General features: G+C 31.9%; 1 protein-coding gene across 1 annotated transcript in view; it reads right to left on the bottom strand.

The window, feature by feature from the left end:
• The window catches only part of LOC114333317 (poly(rC)-binding protein 3), a 754,646-nt gene extending 734,534 nt beyond the window's left edge, over nucleotides 1-20,112 (bottom strand). Inside the window, exon 1 of the mRNA XM_050658847.1 lies at nucleotides 19,831-20,112. The gene's annotated coding sequence lies outside the window, so the exon portion shown is untranslated. The remainder of the gene's footprint in view (nucleotides 1-19,830) is intronic.
• Nucleotides 20,113-25,449: the final 5,337 nt, after the last annotated feature.

The raw sequence follows: 25,449 nt of genomic DNA, 5'->3' as shown, positions 1-25,449 counted from the left end.
AAGCTTATAATGTTGGATTGGTATATAACTGGAAAAAGAATACAAGAGATAGTTCAGATTTGTCTAAAAACATAATATTTAGGATCAAATTAAAAAAAACGACAACAATCTCAAATGAAGATGTAATAATAATAATATAATATATTTACAACATAAACTACATTTATAAAGAAGAGAAAGATTAATGGGAGTAAATAATAATAAACTAAGTAAGGCCTCGCAAACTTTTTGGGCAGATATTGCAAATTTTTTTCAAAAAGTCACCTTTTTTTCCATCGAATATTTTTGGATTATTTTAGCCCTTAACTACTGACGTGGATGTTTCAGGACGTAGACTCTGACCATTGATTATAAACCACCCACCACCATGTGTAGTTATTAATCAATGCTCTGACATGCGGTATGTCATGCCGTTGCCTATTCGTCTTTATTTTCAATATATATTTGTCTTATCACTGTATTTGTTTTTTAGACCAACTACGGAATGATTCTTGACACTGATGTGTAATAAAGTACTGCTACAAATAAAACAATCTTTTATATTTTTATTTTAAATAAATTTTTTAAAATATGGTGGAGGTTCTACAAAATCCCTTATAAACTGAATTACAAAAAGACTTGAGTATATTGTTGACTCAAAAATAGTAAAATAGTGCTTACTATTTGAAGGTAGAACAATTGAATGAACGTGTACAGTAAGGGAAAATTTAGGTTGTTACAAAAGATATTGTTTCTACATACACAAAAAAAAACGAAGGTTGATTGACGAAGTTTGTTTGTGTAACCTCACAGAGACTCACGTATAGTTTACTTCCAAAGTCCGACTTGGAAAAAGAGATAAATAGCCCACAGAGGGATTAAATTGAGGATTATAGTATTGTCATTATTTATAGTAAGATTAAGATCCTTACTATGCTAGTGAGCCGTCCTGCGAGAAGGGTGTCCTGAAGGACTACCCCGCGAAACAACATCTTAGTAACCTTATGTTGATGGATGTTGTAAATCATAAATAAAGTTATAAGTTAGAGTCAGTGTTTCAACTCGACATACCAACCCTGCACCGTATCATGGAAATCTACCGACTTAACATGGCGACCCTAGCCCTTTAAACCTGGACAGCTGAGACGACAGGACGCTGAGAAGAATTAGTGATGGGAAATAACCAAAACAAGGAGAAGGAGGAGCAAATATTTATAAACCAGGCGGGAAAAAGCGGAAGCACCAGAGATACCAAAGAAAAGAAATACGATATATCTATTCCAGAAATATTGGGAATAATAGCGTTTGTCCTAGTATACATATTCGTCGTATGGTTAATGTATAGACAATGGAGAAGGCAGCTGGAACGACTGATCCGACAAGAGGTCACTAGATCAACGGAATTGCTGAGAGTGGATACCAAGTTTCCAGGAACAGCCACGAACCAATGAGAGGGATAAAAGACAAAGTCAGTACATTGGTTTACCTCTTTATATGTGTATGTGTATATTTAATTATTATACAGCTGGCTAAATATGTTTAATTTTTTAAAATTTATTATTAAACAACTTTTCGTTTCTGTTCGTTTCGTTTGTTTAAACAAAAATTACAATCTCTAAAACTAAAAATAAAAGCAGAAACATTAAACGATCTAACGTTTCATTGTTTTAAATACCTAAACTAAATGCATCAAAATATGAGGCTGGTCAATTTTTTTTGATTAGTAAGCTAAACGATTATTTATCAATACTTCCTATTGCATAGTGAACTTGACATTTTTCATTAGTTGCTACGTCTATTTATAGGTTTTATTTGTTTACTTTAATGATATACACGGAAATATTTATATAAAGGGTGTCCCGAAACTCTACCGACAAACGAATATAGGAGATTCCTCAAATAATTTTAAGACAAATTAACCCAATTCACTTAGTCCGAAAATGCTTCCTAAGGGAGCTAGAGCTATTTGAAGATGGTGTCTGGTAATTAGTTTTTCTTAAATACCACCGGAACGCTTCTATTTAGAAAAACAAAAATTGGTATGTGTATTTATCTTTCAGAGATAAATGGAATACATTCATTGCAAATTTCTAGTACCGGTCATAGGCGTCCGTTTTGCGTAGGGAAACGGTTACTTTATCGCATAACTTTTTTGTCTTTAATTTTTAAGCATCTTTGACTCTGGATTATTAAATTGTGAGGTAATCTTGTACTAAAAGGTACTCTTGTTTTAAGTCGATATAATATACCGTTTTCTAGAAAAATTGATTTGAAAATTTTTCGTTTTTTAAATTTCAAAAAAAACTATTTAGAAAAACGAAAGCTTGTAAGGTTCAATTAAATTCCAGAGGTGAATCGATTTCATTAATTGCGAATTTCTAGCATCGGTCATATGCGTCGGTTTTGGGTAGGTCAACGGTTATTTTATCGCATAAACTTTTTGTCTTTAATTTTTAAGCCTTTTTGACACTAGAGCGATTTAGATTATTAAATTATGAGGTATTCTAGTAGTAAAAGTTCCTCTTACTCCAAGTTGGTAAAATACACCGTTTTTTTTTTCAAAATTCTTTCAATTTTTTTCAAATTCAAGAGACGAACAATTTTCAAATCGATTTTTCTAGAAAACGGTGTGTCCTACCGACTTAAATCAAGAGTATCCTTTAGTACTAGCATACCTCACAATTTAATAATCCAAAGTGAAAGATGCTTAAAATGTAAAGATAAAAAAGTTTTACGATAAAATAACCGTTACCCTACCCAAAACGGACGCCTTTGACCGATACTATAAATTCGCAATGGATGGAATCGATTTATCACTGGAAGATAAATATGCGTACAAATTTTTGTTTTTATAACTAGAAGCGTTCTGAAGGTATTTAAGAAAAACTAGTTACAAGACGCCATTTTCAAAGAGCTCTAGCTCCCTTTGGAAGCATTTTCGGACTAGGTGAATTTGGTTACCTGAAAAAATTACCTGAGGAATCTCCTGTCTTCGTTTGTCGGTAGAGTTTCTGGACACCCTGTATATTAGTTGACCGATTAAAAAGATCATCGGAAAATATTTTATTTATGTTTCAAGAAAAATTTCAACACATTTTGGACGAACTAAGAATATTTGACAGGAATTTGGGAAAAGACACGATACAACGACAAAATAGCTTGCATATTACCAACAAATGGTTGGAAAAATTAATAGACCGCACAGACAAATTTAATGCAATGCTTACAATATACAATTTAGAAAAACACAGCGAAAAACAAGAGATAATCATCAAGGAGATATTTACAAGGACAAAAGAAAAAATTGAAGCAATAAAAGTCGTATTAAAGAAAAGACCGGAGAGAATATTTAAGGAAACATGCATATTGCTGCAAATAGAACAACTGAACTCTGCAGCATATCACCACGAGACAATTGGAGCATTAGAGAATACTCATAAACATTAAATGCGTATCTGAGAATAAAACTGTCAAAATTCCCAACAGGTTGGAGTACATGGGTACAATATAATTGCTTTGCATATCAAGGGCGGATCCAGGACCGATTTTCGGGAGGGGCCATGAACTTTTTTTTGGGGAGGGGTACCAGGGGATCTGGGGGTAATTTTTAAAAATTAGGGTTGCAATAGTGAGTTTTAAGGTACTTTTCACACACTTTTGAATGCCATAAAGACATTCAAAACTTATCATTATTAAAGTCAGTACCGATTCCGACATTCCTTCGGATCCAAGGACAGTTCTTTCAACACATTTAATACTATTTTTCCCAATGCTTCTCCTGTCAGGCATTGTTTCCCTCTTTTTCTTGATTTTCACTAATTATTTTTATGTTCTCATAAGCGTCAATGAACTTGACAAACTCTTCATGAATGTTGTTATTGTGTACGTAAGTATATCAAATTTAGAGAAAGCTGTTCCATGTGGGATACGTGGGTCGTTTCATCAAATATGGCAGAGTGATAATTTGCACTTTGACTCTAATTCATTCATTTGTTCAATTATTTCTTCACCAAAACAGGTTATCAATTGATTTTGACTGGTGCTATTAATGTATGTTGCTCGGGAAGATGCTGTGGATAGGTGTTATTTAGGAGTCTTATCTCCTGATGCGATTTTAAATCTCCCCTCAACTTCCTCTCATTGCTAGGTCCAGCATCTTCGTCCAGAAGCAGAAGGCCATCATCAATGGCCTTTTAGAGGAATATTTTGACGACCTAAGAACACTATACTATAGACTCTACTATTGGTCGTAGTCTTTCTCTATTTTCTAGTATCTGTGTAGACCTGTGAGAGTCTATCTGGTTAATGACTGACTTTTGCGGGTTGAGATAACTTTGTAGAAAATCCAGCCCAACCTGGACGCACTCCTTGTAGTATGATGTTTTTTCATGGTTTTGTATGGCTCCGTCTTTGCCCATGAGTTTGGCGAAAAATGTTAAAGGTTTTGTGACAAGGCTTTGGCCTGTCATCCCTTTATTGTGACCAAATTTTTCATTAGAAAAATAAAACGCAATACTTGCAAAACAATCCGCTTTGAATGTGCGAAAGTACCAACCAACTTTATTCTAAGTGTTGGTGACCCAAGTATAACTCTTTATTTCTTTTTTATTCTTTTTGTGTACAGAATGTTAATATCGGAATTATTCCGATATTAACATATGGGGCACAAACATGGACAATCACAAAAAAGAATATGAACATACTCAGAGTCACTCAACACGCGATGGAAAGAGCTATGCTTGGCATATCACTTAAGGACAGAAAAAAAACACATGGATAAGACAGAAAACCAAAGTCACCGATGTGGTACAAAAATCACTAAAACTGAAATGGGAATACGCTGGACATGTAGCTAGGAGCGATCTTAACAAATGGCACAGAACAATTCTAACCTGGAGACCATACGAACACAAAAGACCCAGAGGCAGACCTCCTATGAGATGGACAGATGATCTGAAACGAACTGCCGGGAAAAATTGGCTACAAGTAGCGTACAACAAAAAACAATGGAAAGGAAGGCTTGAAGAGGCTTATGTTCAGATGTGGACGTGAATGGCTAGACGAAGAAGAAGAAGAAGAAGTGTATAGAATATGCAAATTCATACGATTTTGATGGCTGCCATGGTCGATCTAACAATTGGCACTTTGTAAAATTATCAACATTTTGATTTACAAAACATCCTATGTCATTCTTGAAGCTTCCGTTATTGCTTTTGTTCAATTATAGTTCAGAAGACATATTTATCCCCTGTTTTTTTTTACATAATATATATATGTTTGAAACTAAAAACATTTGAACTGAAAATATTTTAATTTCTATTTTTTACATTCTCTTTACATGGGGGCCATGGCCCCCTCCCTGGATCCGCCCTTGTTGCATATAACACTTCAGTACATTCAGCAACAGGTTACACACCGTTTGAATTGGTATTCGGGAAAACTTGTAGACTGCCAACAAATCTACAGAACGAAGTGGAACCATTATACAATTTTGACGACTACCCCTTAGCCCGGCCGCACATCAAAGAAACATGAAACGTAAATTACGTTTCATGGAAATAAACCACTGCTAAACAAATATATATCCGGCCATTTATGAGACTCTCCGAAAATAAAAATGTGTCATGAGCATGAATCACACTCGTTTCATTAGTAGGCGGACTTTGAGATGTTTTTAGCAGTGTTTTCTTTTCATGAAACATGTTTTTCGTTTCATGTTTCATGTTTTTCGTTTCATGTTTCTTTGGTGTGCGGCTTGGCTTAGAGCTAAGATACAGACTTCAAACAGCAACGAAAGGGGTCAGAGAGACGCTAACAAAGGAAAAACAAGTTAGTAAAGCAAGATACGATGCCAAGACAAGCACTGTAATATATAAATAAGGAGCCAAGGTATTAGTTATGAAAGAGTCAACTTCAAAACTAGATCTTTTGTTTTCAGGACCATATACAGTTATTGAAGATAGAGCACATAATGTTATTATAAATAAAAACAATACACACTTAGTAATTCATAAGAACAATGTTAAGCTGAATACTGATTAGATAAATAAGAGGTACAGGGGTAACCGATAGTGCAAAGTGTAAAGTTGAAAAATTGACTAAGTGAAAATAGAAAGAAGACTACTTAATACTCACGGAATTATTAATTATAAAGGATTTTTTTTGTGTTGTGTTCGTTAAAAAACTAGCTATGTAGGTAATTAACACCAAACGGGCGGACGGAAAAATGAAGAGCAAAGCTTTTCCATTGCTTTCATTTTTTTCCCCGATGGGAGTTGTACAGTAAGGGAAAAAATCCTTGCTGCATAATATAATATGTATCGAAATTATGTATATAATTTTAAGTAATTTAGGTTGTTACAAAAGATATTTTTTCTACATACACAAACAAAACGAAGGTTGATTGACGAAGTTTGTTTGTGTAACCTCGCAGAGACTCACGTATAGTTTACTTCCAATGTCCGAGTTGGAAGAAGAGATAAATAGCCCACAGAGGGATTAAATTGAGGATTATAGTATTGTCATTATTCACAGTAACATTAAGATCCTTACTATGCTAAGTACTAACCCGCGAAACAACATCTTAGTAACCTTATGCTGATGGATGTTGTAAGTCATAAATAAAGTTACAAGTTAGAGTCACTGCTCAACTCGACATACCAACCCTGCAACGTATCATGGCAATCTACCAACTTAACAAACGTGCTGCGATACTACTAGCGAAAGAATACACTGGACTGCTTTTAACTACAGAAACTTGGAAACGTAAACACTGACATGCGGTACGTGATACCGCAAAATACGTCAACGTAACTCAAATACTGAACCATACTAAAACTGTAGCAGTTTGGAACAGGTACAATTATTACACAACACTTATAGGTACACAGATGCTGTTATATAATTTTTTTTTATAAAACCCGTTTACAACAAAATATATTTTCGGCAAGGTACCTATGACATACCGCATGTCTGTAGTTAGGAGTTAAACAAAAAAGGTCTCTTGTCTTTTTACTCAAAAGTTAACAGTTTTCGTGTTATAGGCGATCTAAAATCCGAAAACTGCGAAAATAAGCATTTTCGAGGCTTAAAAAGTCAGCTGTCAATGATTATTATATTTGAGGTTCCTAAGTACCTAAATTAAAGTTCAAAGATTTAATTTTAAGATTCTGACGAGTAATCGGAGGACAGTTGTTTTTTAATTGTTAATTCTGTCAACGCAAAAGTTTTACGCGAATTATCCAATTGGAAAAGGAACAGTTCAAATGTTCAAAGATTAGAATAAATAATTTTAGTAATCTGGGAACAGATATAGCGGAATTTTTAAATCCACATTATCCAACATCATATTCCTACCTACTGGACATTGCTTTCGTCGCAGTTCTGCGGCAATATTAGTAGATTCTGGTGGTGATATAAAATAACTTTAAAACGTCACAGCGGATTTAAATCCACATCGATGATGGAAAGTTATTTAATTAATTCGTTCAAAACTAATAGGTAGTCAAATTGATAAATAAAATTCATATCACATCTAGTCCATGTGGTAGAACCGCTCCCGTCTGAAAAAATTCTGATTCGGTTTCTTTGCGGATTCCTATTCAGAAATGTCGCCTTTAAACAAATCTGAAGGGTGCCGGGCAGAATTTTTGGGCAGAAATTGTTTAAACAATTTTTTAATCAAATACAAAAGATCACCTCTTTGACCCAAAAAAATATTTTCTTAGGTTTTTTGGATCAGTCTATACATGAAAGGTACCTTGTGATTTTTATTTAAAATTGATAGTTTTCGAGTTATTGACGATTTAAAATCTGAAAAATGCAAAAATACGCTTTTTCAAGGCTTAGAATCTCATATTTAAATTAGTATTTTTGAGGTTTCCAAGTACTTAAATTGTAGTTTAAGCATTCATTTTCAAGATTCTGCAGACTAATGGGATCTAATTTCAATTTACACCGTTGTTATTTAATTGTTAATTATGCTTGTTTATCCGATTTTTTGCGGGTGCGGCGCACTCTATTAAAAAAATTTTCCTCCAAAAAATATATTTTTTAGATTCCTTGGGAGTAAAGTGAAAAATTTAAAAAATTGCCGTAAAAGTTACAGAAAAGACAAAAGCACAAATCGTTAAAAATAATTTTTTTTTGAAAAACTAGATCTTACTTACAAATAGTTCTAGAACCTCCTACAATAAATTATTTTAAAGATAATTTTTTTTTTCATTAAATGTACCGTTGCATATTATGAATATACCTCAAAACTGCGTAGAAAATAGTTATAGAACAATCCTTAAAATTAGTAAAAATTACCCGAAAATGGTGTGAGTGGCGAAATTAGAAAAAATCGTATATAATATAATATATACTAAAGACTTCTACTAAAAGTCATTTTGAAAAGAAACAACAGAATTTTTGTGCAGTAATGCCTATAATATAATATACTCCCTTCGAAAAAGGTTATGGGACAGAAAAGAAAATCGCGTTCTTTTATGTTTTTTGCTTAGTTTTTTAAATGTATTTTGGTCAAAAATATTTATTTTTGGCTTTAGAAGAAAACATTTCGATGTGATATTTAATTTGAAACGACTTTTTGTAGATGTACATGAAAGAAAATTGCATAGAAATCGAGTTAAAAATAAAATACTGAAAATGGATTAATTCACCTTTCTCAACAACTCACCCCCTTAAAATAGTAGCACTCCGCGGTTTTTTCATATTTGGAGGTCCATTGATAATACGATACAATAAAACCCCTTTAAAGTTGTCGTTTATTTGTAAACTACATAATCAATAGACTATTATCAAAAACATAAAATGGTGAAAAGTATTTTTTGTATTAAACATGTTTATATGTATTTTACTGAATTAAATGATTTAAGATATGTTTTTTATAAAAATATAAAATTTTGTCCTGTTTTTTTGTTTTAATAATAATAGTCTATGATATGTAATTCAGTATGTTAAAAGATATAAAGAAATAAGGGGTGCCCGATATAATTTTGTCCAGACTATAGTTAATTAATTAAAAAATGACTTTTTTATAAATTCTACTAAATTTTTTCGGTCCGGGCAGATATTCTCTTAGACTTTTTGTTTTTTGTAATTTTTCTGTTAAGTTGATCGTTTTGGAATTTTAAACAATTTGAAACTAAAAAAAGAAAAAATGAAAAATGACGATTTTTGAGGAAACATAAGTAAAAAATATTATTTTTTTAATTACGATGTACATATCCAAATTTAAGTTCAAACCTTAGTCTATCAGTTCTTGATAAGTGTTTTGAGCTCATTTCATTTTAGAACATTGTTTTTTAGTTTTCCCGATTGTCCGTTTTCCCATAAGGAACCTTCCTTGTTAACAAAGAAAAAATATATTTTAGAATAGAACAATTCTCATTGGGACCTGTAGAAGAAGGTTTGAACTTGAATTAAGGTACTTGATGCTTAAAAAAATAATGTTTTTTGCTTGTGTTTTTGAGTATTGAAAATCGTCATTTTTCGCCCTTTTTTCAGATCTAACTTTTTCATAACTCAAAAACGATCAACTTAGATTAAAATTAAATACCCTTTTTGTTTTGAATGATCCAAAAAATCTAAAATATCTGGACGGGCCGAAAAAATTTCATTTTTAATTTCAAAAAAGTCATGTTTTGATTATTAATTAAATATAGTCTGACCAAAATTATATCGGACACCCCTTGTTTTTTTTATAATTTTTAATATACTTAATTACATACCAAATAATTTTTATCCATTAAACAGTTCGGTGAAGGTTATTCTTATATCGTCTCTACTATAAATATTATTAATGAAACACCGGTAGATATTTTGAGTTTATTGTTCAAGTTAATAACAAAAAGAAATTATACAATATTTATTACCTACTTGTAGGATGTGGTTACCTCTTACAGAGGATATGTGCTGCTACTGCTGCTGCTCGACCTCGAGACCCTTATCAGCTGTGGTCGAAGACGAAAGCGTGGCACAAGAAAACAAGCGTGCTTCAAAACGTCACGGTTAGGCTACGGCTCCACGGGCGAGAAATTGACGCTAGCAGTAGCAGTAAAATGAACTTAAGGTTCCGCGGAACGGAATGGGAATAGCCGAACTGAACCGACTACGCACAAGTCCTGTAGTCGGTACAGTTCGGCTACTCCTATTCCGTTCCGCGGACCCTTAAGTTCATTTTACTGCTACTGCTAGCGTCAATTTCTCGCCCGTGGAGCCGTAGCCTTACTTTATTTGCAGGACGCAGGACATTTAATTCCAAAAACGAATGGGTGCTAAAACGTGAACGTGTCGCACGGGTGAGCGCTTTATTTTATTAGATGTAAAAAGGGCTTCGGAAAAGGGAGATTAGGTTCCCTTCTAAAGTCAAAAATAATTTTTTCGACAAAAATATATTCAAAAACGAAGCAAACAAATCACGAAAAACGCGATTTTTCTTTTTTGCCCCATAACTTTTTTCGACCGGATTATAGGTTAGGCATTACCTAATTATCGTTTCTCTTCAAAATGACGTTTGGTAGAAAGAAGTGTTTAGGATTTATAGTATCCGAAATAAGATTTTTTAAATTTTTGCACTCACGCCATTTTTGGCACATTTTTCCTATTTCTTAGCAAACATTGCTCTATTACTTTTTTTACGCATTTTAGGTACATATAATGGTACGCAGTATAAATAAAATTCAATTACTTTTAAAATTGTCCATTGTAGAAAGTTTTAGGACAAATTATAAGTAAAATATTGTTATTCAAAATTTTCTACTTCTAACGATTGTTTTTGTCGTTAATTTTAAAAAATTTTCACTAGTAATACCACTAGAGATCAAATTATTTCCGGAAATTTTTTTGAGATCATGAATATTTTGAAAAATTCCCGAGTCGCAGACGAGGGAAATTTTCTAAAAATATTCATGATCAAAAAAAAATTTCCGGATATTAATTTGACTTCGCGTGGTATTCGGTAAGAAAATTCCACACCAAATTTGCATTTGAAAATCCAAAGCTGCATGAACAGATCAATAGCGCGCCATAGCTTTGTCAGCAATTATTTAGGCTTTCAAATTCGTAATTTCTACTCATTGTAGTTGCATGGGAATGGGAATACCATTTCAAGATAGAAAATAGTATATTCTTCAATTTTACATAAGTTTTGAGTAACTACAAGTGATAGAAAATGAATCAAAACTAAATTATGTAAACAAATAAAAACCAGTCTGTCAAAAATGTTCTGTTATTGTAAACGTCAAAAAATTTCCACTATAATTCGCTGTTGGGTACCCCACGAGCAAAAAATTTCCGATGAAATACCTCCGTTGCCATGGTGATCTGTCAAAATAACGTATTTTGATTGGTTCAAAATTACAGGTGTGGAATTTTCATTTTAACTTCATTCCAGTACATTTTTATGTACATATATACATTACTTATTTTCGGTGCTCTAGAATAATAATTATTAGTCTAAGATACGATTTAAGGTCGATCGGCACCGATCTGTTTAACGGATAAAAATTGTTGGACATTTAATTTAGTATGTTATATATATATATATATATATATATATATATATATATATATATATATATCACAGCACTACAGGCCCTAAAGGCCCTTGGCTTCGATAGTCTTGACTAATTTCTTCCACTTTTTGCTGTCCTTTACTTGTCTTCTCTAGTCTCTTGTACCCATTTCTTCTAAGTCAGTTCGGACTGTATCAAACCACTTCCATCGTCGTCTCCCTCATTTTTTCTTCCCGTGTTCTCCTGCTGATAAAACTCTTAGGACGTTTCTTTCTTATGGTACTCGTAAAACTTGACCCAACCATCTAACTCGCTGTACCTTAATTTTCTTAGTTATTTTAGGTTTCTTATACATCTCCATTAGCCCCTGGTTTGTTCTTCTGCGCCATTCCCCGATAGGCCCCTTTATACCACCAACATTGTTTCTCAATATTATTCTCTCCCAAATCTCTAGCTTTTTCTCTTCTTTCTGGTTCATTGTCCAAGTTTCACATGCATACAACACCGTTGGTCTCACTATTGTTTCATACGCTCGGATCTTGGCTGCCCTGGACACGTTTTTTGCCTTCAACAGTGCGTTTAATGAATCTTCTGCTTTGCTACCTTCCAACAACCGTTTATCTATCTCTTTATCTTCGTCTCCTCTATTTGTAACTGTTACTCCAAGGTATTCAAATTCAGATACCTTTTCAAATTTATAATCTTTGGCATTTGTTCTTCGAGTAATCCACTTATTTTCTTCAGCATTTTCTCCTCTCATTTCCATATACTTGGTTTTTATTTGGTTTATAGTCAGGCCATATTTTTTTGCTTCTTCTTCAAATTGCTTGAACATTTTTTGAAGTTCTACTCTTGAACGTGTCAGAAACACCAAGTCATCTGCAAAACCTGTACACTGTTGTCTTCTGTTAAGAATCGTGCCGCTTGTCTGGATATTGGCTCCTCTAATTATCTTTTCTAGTATTGGATTGGATATGCCTGACAGAGGGCCCCCTTGTTTTAATCCTCTGTTGACGTTAAACTGATTTGAAAAACTGCCTTCTATCATGACTTTATTGACTGTGTTGGTTAACATCATTTTAACTAATCGTATCAGCTTCTCTGATATTCCTAGTGCTCTCATTGCTTCGTATAGCCTGTTTCGTGAGATGGAGTTGTAAGCCTGTTTAAAATCGATAAAGAGCATATGCAAGCCTATATTTTGTTCATAACTATTGTTTTGTAAGAATTTTAGCAAAAAAATTTGATCGGTTTTTCCTCTTCCTTGTCTGAAACCAGCCTGGTATTCCCCTATTATCTTTGATTCATAAGCTTTCAATCTACTTCTTATAATTCTGGCTAATACCTTATACACCACTTCTAACAGTGCGATTCCTCTGTAATTTTCACATATGGTCTTATCACCTTGGGTATGTGAATTGGGCAGATGAGTGCTGTGTTCCATTGCTCCAGCATTTTTTCGTTTTCTCCCATATTTTCTTTAATTTTAATTTAGTATGTTAACAATTATAAAAAACAAGAGCTGCTTGATCTAATTCTGTTTTGATTATAGTTAATTAATACCAAATTAAAAAATCACTTTCTTTATAACTTTAAAAAAGTTTTTTTGAGCCGGGCAGATATTATTTTAGAGTTTTTGGATCATTCCAAAATAAAAAAAAAAATCTTTTGTATTTTTCTCTTAAGTTGATCGTTTCCGAGTTATAAACAATTTAAAACTGAGATAAGAACAAAAGATGACGATTTTCTAGACTCGAAAACATAAGTAAACAATATCATTTTTGAAAGCAGGTTTAAGTACTCCCCTAGATTTAAATGTACTATTAAGTGAAGGCAACATTAAATTTTTTTAACTAATTATGACATTTCTTCAAAAAATTAAATTAAAAGTGTGAATGTAAAACTAATCGTTTGAATGGATAGGTATTTCCTTTGTATTATGTAATGTATGAATGAGATATTTCTTGTAATTAATTAAGTATATTATTTTGTAACCTATGTATGTTCGAAAAAAATTTATGTATATATATAAAAAAAGTTAAAAAAAAATAAAAAAAAAGATTAAAAAAAATAATAATAAAAATATATATAAAAAAATTTAAAATAAAAAAATCACTAAGAGGTTCTAAATCTCCGCGAGGATGCATCGGATTTAGTTCCTATCGTAGTGAAAAAAAAAATTAGCATAGTTGTTGTATTTATTAACATAGTAAGTAGACATTTTTATTTGTAAGCTTTATTTTTTATTATTCTTTATTTTTAAGTGTATACTGGACAATTTTGTACTTATGAATGAATAATAATTTTATATTTAATTACGTGGCTAAAGGTTATAAACCAAGGCCAGAATCAGAACAAAAAAAATTTCATTATCATTTTTTAAATTTTGAAGTAGGTATTTAAAGCTCAAGTTATATTATATCACTTCTTGATAAGTATTTTGAACTTATTTCATTCTGAAAATATTGTTTTTAATTTTCAATACCACGATCGCACGTCTATCCATAAGGAGCCTTCCTCATTAACAATTAAAAAAATATATTTTGGAATAAAATATGGCAAAAATTCTTATCGGTACCTGATAGAAAAAGGTTTGAACTTGAATTTAGGTACTTGATTATTCCAAAAATAATATTTTTTACTTGTGTTTTTGACCCTTGAATATTTATGATCTTTCGTTCATTTTTCAATTTTAGAGAAAAATTAAAAATTACCTTTTTTGTTTAGACTGATCCAAAAAATCTAAAGTAATAGCTGCCTGGGCCGAAATTGTTTTGTTTTTAATTAATAAAAAATTTATTTTTTAATGTTTACCTTAGACACTTTGTTTTTTTTTTAATTGTTAAACATACTAAATTACATATTCAACAATTTTTATCCATTAAAAAGATCAGTGTCGATCGACCTTATATTATCGGATCCGATACTAAATGGTTAGACCAGGGCGCATCTGTAAAAATATTAGTACATTTGGACGTTGAGAGCTGACTCAAATTTTTTTGCAGAAATTGCTTGAAAATGAATCAATAATAATATTTGAGTTATCCTCCATCTCAAAAAGGTCCGGAACAATGTTTAAATATTCAAAATGTCCAAAAATGAAGGAAAAATTCGACTTTTTTCTTCGTTTTTTGATTATAACTTTAAAAGTATTCATTTTCGAGAAAAGTTATACTTACATAAAAGTTGCGTAATTACATTTCCTACAATATAGAATTGGTTGAAAATTTAAAGAATAGTCACCCTTGTTGCAAAATAGCAATAATTGTGAAAAAACCATTTAAAAACAAGTATTAGTATTTTACGTTTTTAAACCATTTGTGCTACACTAAGGACCTTCATTTTCACTCAGAAAAACTATATGATACAGTGAAACAATACTGTAAATTTCATTAAGATCGGTTCAATAGTTTTTGCAAAATAAATTTTGCAATCCAGCTTTCGCAAAAAAAAATTCATTTTTTAAAATGTTACAGCACCAAAAATAAAGCAGATAGCAAGTTCAATTTTTTTTACGTATAGAAGTGTACCGAGCCTTTCATTTACAATTTGTAAAATTAAAATCGATTAACTACCACGGCGTCAGGAATTTTTTAATTAAACATTAATTATTGGTGCTACGCGCAGGACAGCGGATAGTTTGCTCTGATTGAGCATTCCAATTACCTTTGATAATGATTGATATGTTTTAAGTTTTATTACATTTCAATGTAAATAAATAAATTTGTTTATTGCAAAATAAAAACACATACTCTATCCTTTGAAATAACACTTTTTTAACAAAAATTTTCTTTTTTCATATATTTTAACTTAGAGAATAAAAGTTTATTATTTTTAAACATATGCAATTGTTTAAACCATATTTCACAAACAATAATAAAATTAGTTTGATTTTTGTGAAATTAAAATATTAAAATACAACAAAATATAGAGTAAGAAAATAACATATTAGATAAAGATTGGAAAAAAATTTGGTGGAAATCAACTTGTGTGAATCGAACAACGCTGTCCTGCGTGTAGCACCAAAAATTAATGTTTAAGTATAAAACTTCCTGACGCCGTCGTAATTAATCGATTTTAATTTTGCAAATTGAAAATGAAAGGTACAGTTCACTTCTATAAGCAAAAAAAAATCAACTTGCTATCTGCTTTATTTTCAGTCCTGCAACATTTTAAAAAAATGATTTTTTTTTGCGAAAGCTGGATTGCAAAATTTATTTTGCAAAACATATTAAACCGATCTTAATGAAATTTACAGTGCTGTTTTAATATATCATACAGTTTTTCTGGATCAAATATGAAAATCCTAAGTGGAGCATAAATGGTTGAAAAACGTAAAATGCGAATACTTGTTTTTGTATGTTTTTTTTCGCAATTATTGCTATTTTGCAACAAGGGTGACTATTTTTTAAGTTTTCAACCAATTATATATTATAGGAAATTTAATTACGCAATTTTTTTGTAGTTCAACTTTTCTCAGGAATTATTAGTTTTAAAGTTATAATGAAAAAATCAATAAAAAAATCGAATTTTTCCTTTATATTTTGACATTTTGATTATTTAAACAATGTTCCGGACCATTTTGAGTGGGAGGATAACCCAAATATTATTATTTGAGTTATTTTCAAGCAATTTCTGCAAAAAAAAATTGAGTCACCTCTCAACGTCCATCTCAAAACAGATGCGCCTTGGACTATCTAGAACCTAGCATGGGACACCATTTTAAAGTAAATGAAGAATTTTAAAAAGATAAGTAGTCATAAATCATATTTATAAACTACATAAACAATAGACTATTATCAAAAACCCATAAAATGGTGAAATATTTATTTTCCTAACAAGTGCAGAAAGTCATACTTTTCCGCACGCGACTGCAGTTTGCCGAACGACGCGAAGCGTGAGTTCGGGAGTGCGGAAAAGAGACTTTCGTGCACGCGTTTTAGTTTAAAAAGTTTTACTTTTCCGCACGCGTTTTACTTTTCCGCACGCGTTTTACTTTTCCGCACACGTTTAGATATTTTAATATGGCCTTAAAATAATTATAATACATGCAATAAACTAATATTTAGATATTATTTACTATTTTATTTCAAATGTATCTTATTGTGTTCCTGCTTTAATGAAATTAACAAGACAATAAAATTATTTTGACATAATATTCGAAAGTCAAATCGGTAGACAATAACAGTCGTTTTGAATCATCGTCAAGGAAACCAAGATCGTCGTCATGCTAATTATATTGAAAATTTGGTTTTGACAACCTTGTCAAAGAATTAATTTGTGTATGTATTTCCATATTAATTAAATTAATTGATTAAGATTTGGTAATTTTTTAAAGACTCGTAGAAAAAATATTGTTCCTAAATCTTGCAGAAAGTCTCTTTTCCTCACTCGACTGCTTGCCGAACTCCCGCTTCGCGTCGTTCGGAAAACTGCAGTCGCGTGCGGAAAAGTATGACTTTCTGCACTTGTTAGGAAACTAACTCTTTTGTATTATACATTTTTATGTATTTTACTGAAGTAAATGTTTTAGGATATGTTTTTTTATAAATATAAAATTTTGTCCTGTTGTTCTGTTTTGATATAATAGTCTAAGATCCGATATAAGAACGACCGTCATTTTGTTATGGATAAAGATTATTTGATAATATGTGTAATTTAGTATGTTAAAAGTTATAAAAAAATAAGGGGTGCCCGATATAATTTTGTTCAGACTATAGTTAATTAATAATAATTAAAAAATGACTTTTTTTATAAATTCTATTAAATTTTTTTGGGTCCGGGCAGATATTCTCTTAGACTTTTTGTTTTTTTGTAATTTTTCTATTAAGTGGATCGTTTTCGAATTCTGAACAACCTCTAAAAAAAGAACGAAAACTGGTGATATTTGAGGTAACATAAGTAAAAAATATTATTTTTTTAATTACGATGTACATATCCAAATTTAAGTTCAAACCTTAGTCTATCAGTTCTTGATAAGTATTTTGGGCTCATTTCATTTTAAAACATTGTTTTTTGGTTTTCCCGGTCATCCGTTTTCCCATAAGCAAACTTCCTCGTTAACAATTAAAAACATATATTTTAGAATAGACCAATTCTCATCAGGACCTGTAGAAGAAGGTTTTTTGAACTTGAATTTAGGTACTTGATGCTTACAAAAATAATGTTGTTTGCTTGTATTTTTGAGTCTTGAAAATCGTCATTTTTCGATATTTTTTCAGTTTTTAATTGTTCATATCTCAAAAACGATCAACCCAGAATAAAATTAAAAACCTTTTTTGTAGGGCAGTCATTGAGAGTATTTGGCTCCGAATTCCATCCAACTACATCGATTTACTTGATATTTTCACAGTAAGTAGGGAATAACTCAGGAAACAAAGTCTACCCTATGCCGATGTGCGCTTTTGTCTTGGGGGTGGCTCCCACCCTTTCTCGTGGGTGAAAAATGTTATGGTAAAAATTGCCACGGAAGGGGCTAGAGAACCTAATTTTAAGCAAAAACTGTTCTAAAATACTTTTTTGAAAACTCAATACTTTTTGAGTTATTCGTGGTTGAAAATTGGCTATTTTCATTGAAAAATGACACCTTTTCGGAAGGATTTTTGCGAATACCTTAAAAACTAGGCGTCTAACAAAAAAACTATATAAAATATTTCTGTAGGTTTTAAAAAACAAAGTGATTGGTTCCTTCGTAAATCTTCTAGTTTAAATACAAAGAGGGATATGGTAGGTAAGAATAGTTTGTTTTTTTTTCTGCATGCTCAAATCGGTGTATTCAACTTGAAATAACAGAGAAACTGCTGCAAACTTTTGTAGTGCTTGAAAAGACCTTTAAAATTAGCAATAAAGTACCTATATTTAACCCCTCATCCACCAGAATTTAAATACATCGTTTTCCTTCTACAATACTTTTTATCATAGTGTTATTTTCATGTTCAAAAAGTTGGACTGGATTAAAGTGAATGTTTTTTGAAAAAAATAAGATTAAATTATAGAGCGCATTTTTAAATTTTCTTAAAAATCTTCCTTTTCCTCCATGTAACTCGAAAAAGATAAGAGATGCGAAAAAAGATACCATACAAAAATGTAGAGCTTTTTGAGATAAAAATTTCCTTTTAATTGTTCATTACTGTATCTCTTACCATTTTCAAGTTACATGGAGAAAAAGGAAAATTTTTAAGAAAATTTAAAAATGCGCTCTATATTTTGATCTTTTTTTTCAAAGACCATTCATTTAAAACCCGTCCAACTTTTTGAACATAGAAATAACACTATAATAAAAGGTATTGTGGAAGGAAAACGATGCATTTACATTTTGGTGAATGGGGGTTAAAATTACTTCTCATTTTTTCTTAAAATACATTGGTTATCAATTTTGTTTGCAGCATATTTCGCTTAGTTTTAACGTAATGGACCTTTGATAAAGCTCACTTTAAAGGTCTTTTCAAGTACTACAAAAGATATTAGTAGCATTATACACCTAAAATCGACCGCTTTTCTGTTATTTCAAGTTGAATACACCAATTTGAGAATGTACTAAAAAACAAACTATTTTCACCTACCATATCTCTTTTTATATTATAACTAGAAGACTTATAAAGGCAAATGTCTCTTTATTTGTTGATAACCTACAAAAATTTTTAATATATTTTTTAGTTAGATGCATAGTTTTTAAGGTATTCGCAAAAAACCGTTCGAAAAGGTATTATGGTATTTCAATGAAAATGGCTAATTTTCAACCACGAATATCTCAAAAAGTATTGAGTTTTAAAAAAAATTATAGAACAGTTTTTGCTTAGAATTAGGTTCTCTAGCGAATTCCGTGGTAATTTTAACCAAAAAATTTTCCACCCCTAAGAAGGGGTGGGAACCACCCCCAAGATAAAAGCACACATCGGCATAGGGTAGACTTTGAATTAGGAGATAAGTAGAGGCTAGGCCAAAAATTTCATTAAAATCCATGCAGTAGGATAGAATTCGGAGGTAATATCTTATTTTTGCTCCCATTGACTGGCGTATTGTTTTGAATGATCCAAAAAATCTAAAGTATCTGACCGGGCCTAAAAAAATTCATTTTCAATTTCAAAAAAGTCATGTTTTGATTATAAATTAAATATAGTCTGACCAAAATTATATCGCGCACCCCTTGTTTTTTATAATTTTTAACATACTAAATTACATACCAAATAATTTTTATCCATTAAACACATCGGTGAAGGTTATTCTTATATCGGCTATACTATAAACATTATTGATGAAACACCGGTAGATATTTTGAGTTTATTGTTCAAGTTAATAACAAAAAAAAATTTATACAATATTTATTACCTACTTGTAGGATGTGGTTGCCTCTTACAGAGGATATGTGCTGCTACTGCTACTGCTCGACCTCGAGACCCTTACTTATCAGCTGTGGTCGAAGACGAAAGCGTGGCACAAGAAAACAAGCGTGCTTCAAAACGTCACCGTTACTTTTGCAGGACGCAGGAAATTTAATTCCAAAAACGAACGGGTGCTAAAACGTGAACGTGTCGCACGGGTGAGCGCTTTATTTTATTAGGTGTAAAAAGGGCTTCGGAGAAGGGAGGTTAGGTTGCGTCTTTGTGGTATACGAAAGCAATGCCCAGAGAGGACTGAGTCGAGTGAGCAACCGAAATACTCTCAACACAGACGGTCTCGAAATGAGGGATGCTGCGGCGTCGTGCTCCCGCTGTAGTTCGTCCTTTTTTCGCGCAGGACGAAGAGCGAGAGGAGTTCATGATTTCTGTTTGAACATTTTTAAATATTTCATTTTTATACGTGGAAACTATATTATACGTCGTACGCTCACGGAATGGCTAATAGAAAATCAACAGCCGGCATACTTTTAACATCATTATTAATACGGAAATATTTGTCATAATGAAAGGTAAACTGTGGACTTTTTTAGGCAGGCGCACACAGTTTTACACATTCCACGTAGGTACAGGTAGATGCATGATTTAAATATGTTTCGCTCATTGCTGGCACGGAAAAAGGAATGTAGGGTAAAATATGATAATTTATTTATGTAAAAAGAAACCATTTAGATTTTGCGATAAATCTAAAGCACTATTTACACAACAGTATTTATGTTTGTCTTTTTCATATTTAATAACCCTATAATATATTCTATACAGGATGTAGAAATACCTTTAAAACAGCCAAAAATAACAGACCATATCAAGGAACGAGTCAATTCTGATCTAAACTTGCATAATCATGCATAGGCTCAGTAATGCTTTCATCATCATAATTGGCTCTACAACCAATCCATGGTGGGTCTTGGCCTGTTCCAGAATCAGCCTCAATTCCTTCCTATCCTTAGCCTTGGTTTTTCGATTTCGCACTCCTAACACTCGCTAGTCGTCTTTTACCTGGTCTTTAAATCGTGCTCTGGGTATAAATGTTTCGACGGCATTCATTCTCTCTAAGTGGCCTAGCCACTGCAGCCTATTTATTTTGATAGATCTACCAATACTAGGCTCACTATAAAGGTGGTAAAGTTCAAAATTATAGCGTCTACCCCATAATCCGTTTTCCTCCACGTCTTTATAGCTATGTCTGAGGATTTTCCATTCAAAACAGTCTAACCGTTCTTCACCACTTTTTGTTATCGTCCACGTTTCTGACGCGTTAGTGAGGACGGGCTTGATTAAAATTCAAATTCAAAATTCAAATTCTTTATTTTCTTTCTGACAAACATAGTTTGTATAGAATTAGTCATAAATATACATTGATAAAAACTAAACACTAAACTAGACTAAACAAGACATAAAATGAAATGAATTTATAAACTAAATGAAATACAGCTAATATCTAAGATCTAAAAAATTCTTCGACTGTATAAAACACTTTTTCACACAAAAATTGCCTAAGATTCCTCTTAAACACATTTATTGAACTGGTGGACTTTACATCTGTGGGCAAATGATTAAACACCTGTAGCCCGTATACCCTAGGCGTTTTAAATTTAATGTTACCTTTTGAAAATGGTATATAAAGTTTATTACAATATCTGGTATTTAAATTATGCATATCACCACTCGTTTTAAACTGATGTAAGTTATTAAAAATAAAAACACATAATTCAAAAATGTATAGACACGCCAATGTTAAAATTTTATATTTTTTAAAATATTCTCTACAACTAGTTAGTCGGGAGACACCAGCGACACAACGCAATATTTTCTTTTGTATGACGAAAATACCATTTGCATAACCAGACATACCCCAAAAACATATCCCGTATCTTAGCCTGGACTCCACGAGTGCATAATATATCATAATTAGCTGATTTTCCGTCAAAACATATTTAAAATTTCTAATTAGATAATTAATGGAACTCAACTTCGAAACAACCGCTCCACAATGCAACTTCCAATCAAAACTTTCGTCAATCGTTATTCCCAAAAACTTGACTGACGAGACCGTAGCTATTTGCATGTTGTGAAAAATAAACTGAAGATTTTGAAGGTATTTTTGTTTATTGTGAAAATGTATAACTTGCGTTTTTTCTGCATTAAGATGCAACGAGTTATCACAAAACCAAGAATATAAAGATGAAAGAAAATCATTACATTGATGTTGTAGGATTACGTTGGATTTGTTTGATAGAATAATTGACGTATCATCCGCATATATAGTGAAATTTGCCGCTCTGTTCACTTGTACGATGTCGTTAATGTAGACTACAAAGAGAATTGGTCCTATTATAGATCCTTGGGGAACACCAATGTTTGTAGTAACAAGACTAGATCTACAACTGGTCACACAATCCTCGATCCTCATCTGCAGGCTCACATATTGTTGTCTATTGTTTAGAAATGACATAATCCACTGTAAAGAATTTCCTGTAATACCTATCTGTTTTAGTTTTTTAAATAATATTTCATGGTTGACACAGTCAAATGCCCTACTGAGACCACAAAATATTCCAATAGGACATTCGCCTGCATCAATCAAACTGGTTAAATGAGCATAAAATGCATGGACTGCCGTATTAGTAGATTTATTGTCTTGAAAACCATGTTGATTTATAGTTATGATATTATTGTTTTTTAGATAACCATTTAATCTCTTTAAATATCCATACTCAAATACCTTTGAAAATATACTGGGAATTGTTATAGGCCTATAATTGCTGACGAGTCGTGGATCTCCTTTTTTTAAAACGGTAACTACTTTGCCTGTCTTTAAGTAATTAGGAAAATCCCCATTGCAAAAAGACAAATTGGTGAGATAAGTTAAAGGATTGATTATAAAAGGTAAAACCTTTTTCACCAAAAATGCAGGTATCTCGTCAAAACCACTAGAGGATTTGTTTTTAAGTTTACACTGCAGGAGTTCGATCAGTTCCTGCTCAGTAAATGGGTACAACTGAAAGAAATTTTCATGATCTGTAATAATTGACTGAATGTCTTTGTCTACTGTATTACATGGAATTTTCGACACGATATCAATGGGTGTATTTTTAAAAAATGTGTTAAAAGTGCATGCTACCTCTTGGGGATCTGTAATTATATTATTGTCATCAGACATTAAACAAGTATTAGCATTGTTATTAGCACTTTTTGAAAAATCATTGACAATTTTCCACGCGATTTTATTAGGATTATCAGACGAAGTAATGATTTTCTGGTAATAATCTTTTCTTGTTTTGGTCAAAAGTTTTCTATGTTTTTTCCTTTGTTGTTGATAAAAATCTCTAAGAATTGGTACTGCTCTTGATAATGCGTGTAAATCTCTTAATTCAAAACTCGATTTTCGCACTTCACTATTAATCCATTTATTTTTAGTTGTTTCGATTTTTTTCCTTGTTTTTGGAAAGCTATTATTAAAATGATACAAAAAGATATTTATAAAAGCTTGAAATGCTAGATTAGTGTCTAAGATTCCATAAACACTATTCCAGTTTTCGTTAATGAGGTTAACGATAAAGTGATTTATCGAGTCCTCACCAAATTGTCTTTTTTGCATAAAGTATGACAATTCCGTTTCAAAGTCAAGTTCCACCAAAACTGTTCTGTAATCTGATACAGTGTTGTCAAGTACACATGACAAACCGGAGTTCGAGAAATTTACAAATACATTGTCTAATGTTGTAACGCTGGTATCCGTGACCCTAGTTGGCCAATTAACAAGATTAAAATTAATATTAAAATTCAGTAAAACATTGAGTAGATTAACATGGTCGTTAGTCATATTTCTGGTATCTACATTAAAATCACCACATATTACAAAACGTATATTTGGTTTATATAAATAATTTAAAATACCTTCGAAGTTATTCAAAAAAATACTTAAATCACGAGATGGTGATCTATAACAATTTAATATAACATATGAGTTATTTTTCTTCTCTTTGAAAGAAATAATACAAAATTCAGAATGTTTATCAACACAATATTGCTTTATCCTAGAGTTGAGTTTGTTATTAAAATTAAGACCTTTTCGAACCCAAATTCCTACGCCTCCTCCTCTTATTGAGTTACCTCGCAAATAACAACTTGCTAGGATAAAACCTTCAATGTTGACATTCCCAATAGAATCATTTGATTCCCATAATTCCGTTAAACAGATAATATTTATGCTCTTATGAGAATTAAGTTCTAAAATAACATCATAAATTTTATCACTATTTATGCTTTGAATATTTAACAGCATTAAATTTGGAATAAAACTTACCCCTGATTTTGGGGTTGCCCCCGTAGGTATAAAAAACTATTTACACAAGCGTTCTTAGGCCATACTGCAGGATCTATTGCCTTCTTGAAGTGTTCTTGGTGTATCCGTACTTTGAAGGATGCATATAGTTCAGGATGACGTGAATTTATCCCCTCACAAATGACCTCTGGAAAATGAGGCTTTAGATGCTGTACAATGGAAGCAGCTGTTGCAGTTGGTTCTATGCTGTATACGTGGAGATCCACGAACTTAGGAGTACCTTTTATCGTGGTATCTGTACTTGTACCTACAATAGCTTGTCTCTGTCTTCTGCTTCTATGACGAACTTCTTCCCATCTGCCGTTGTCTGAAGAGCTGCCTTCTCCCAGGGAAACGATTGACGTCATAATTTTTTCTTGTTCCGTGATAAGATCAATTTTCTTATTGGACGGTTGAGGAATCTCGATGTAGAGACGGTAGTTGTCTTACATTTACCTTCTTTTTTTTTCTGTAATGTTTCATGATTGTTTTCGATTTCACGATTGTCTTCTTTCTCCGTAGATTTGCAGATATTACTATTATGAGGTTTAACTGTTTTGTCTGAAGGTTTGGCAACGTTCGAACTAGAAGGTGCATTTGAAGGAATATTTTTCGATTTTAACAAACATATTATTTCATCCTGACGTTGGTTACCTTTTGTAAGTTCACTGTTTAAAGCTTTCAAGTATTGACTTTCAATATTAGCACATTTTAGATCACATGTTAACTTATTGATTTCTAACCTCAACTCGAGAATATCACTGTTGATCACACCTTTTTCAGCGGACTTATCAGTCTCCCTTTATTCCACCAGTTGCTTGATACTTTCACTCACTTTTAACGAGTCCGGCACCTTTTTAGATATTAAAATTTCTATTAAATCGGACTTTTTTAGACGATCTAGTTCCTTATAAACACTCTCGTCAAACGCCATGATTAGAGTTCTGTATATCAATATTTTCGTTCTTTTTGTGACTATGTTTGAGGTTAAAAGTTTCTTTAATCCATAGTACGCTCTATTTTCTAGATATATACGTCTGTTATTTTTGCAGGTTCTGTATTACTTGGGTTGATTTGTGAACCTAGATATACGAACTCTCTTACTCCTTCAAAAATATATGTTCCAACTGTTAGATTTTCAGCTTTTGCTACTTGACAATTATTTGTAACCTTCATATATATATAGTTTTATTAGTATTAACTTGTAGCCGGCTTTCAATGCCGTGAA

This window comes from Diabrotica virgifera, chromosome 8 (assembly GCF_917563875.1).
Source record: "Diabrotica virgifera virgifera chromosome 8, PGI_DIABVI_V3a".
NCBI lineage: Eukaryota > Metazoa > Arthropoda > Insecta > Coleoptera > Chrysomelidae > Diabrotica > Diabrotica virgifera.
The sequence above is the reverse complement of the archived record's forward strand: the minus strand, read 5'-3'. Positions and strand labels throughout refer to the sequence as shown.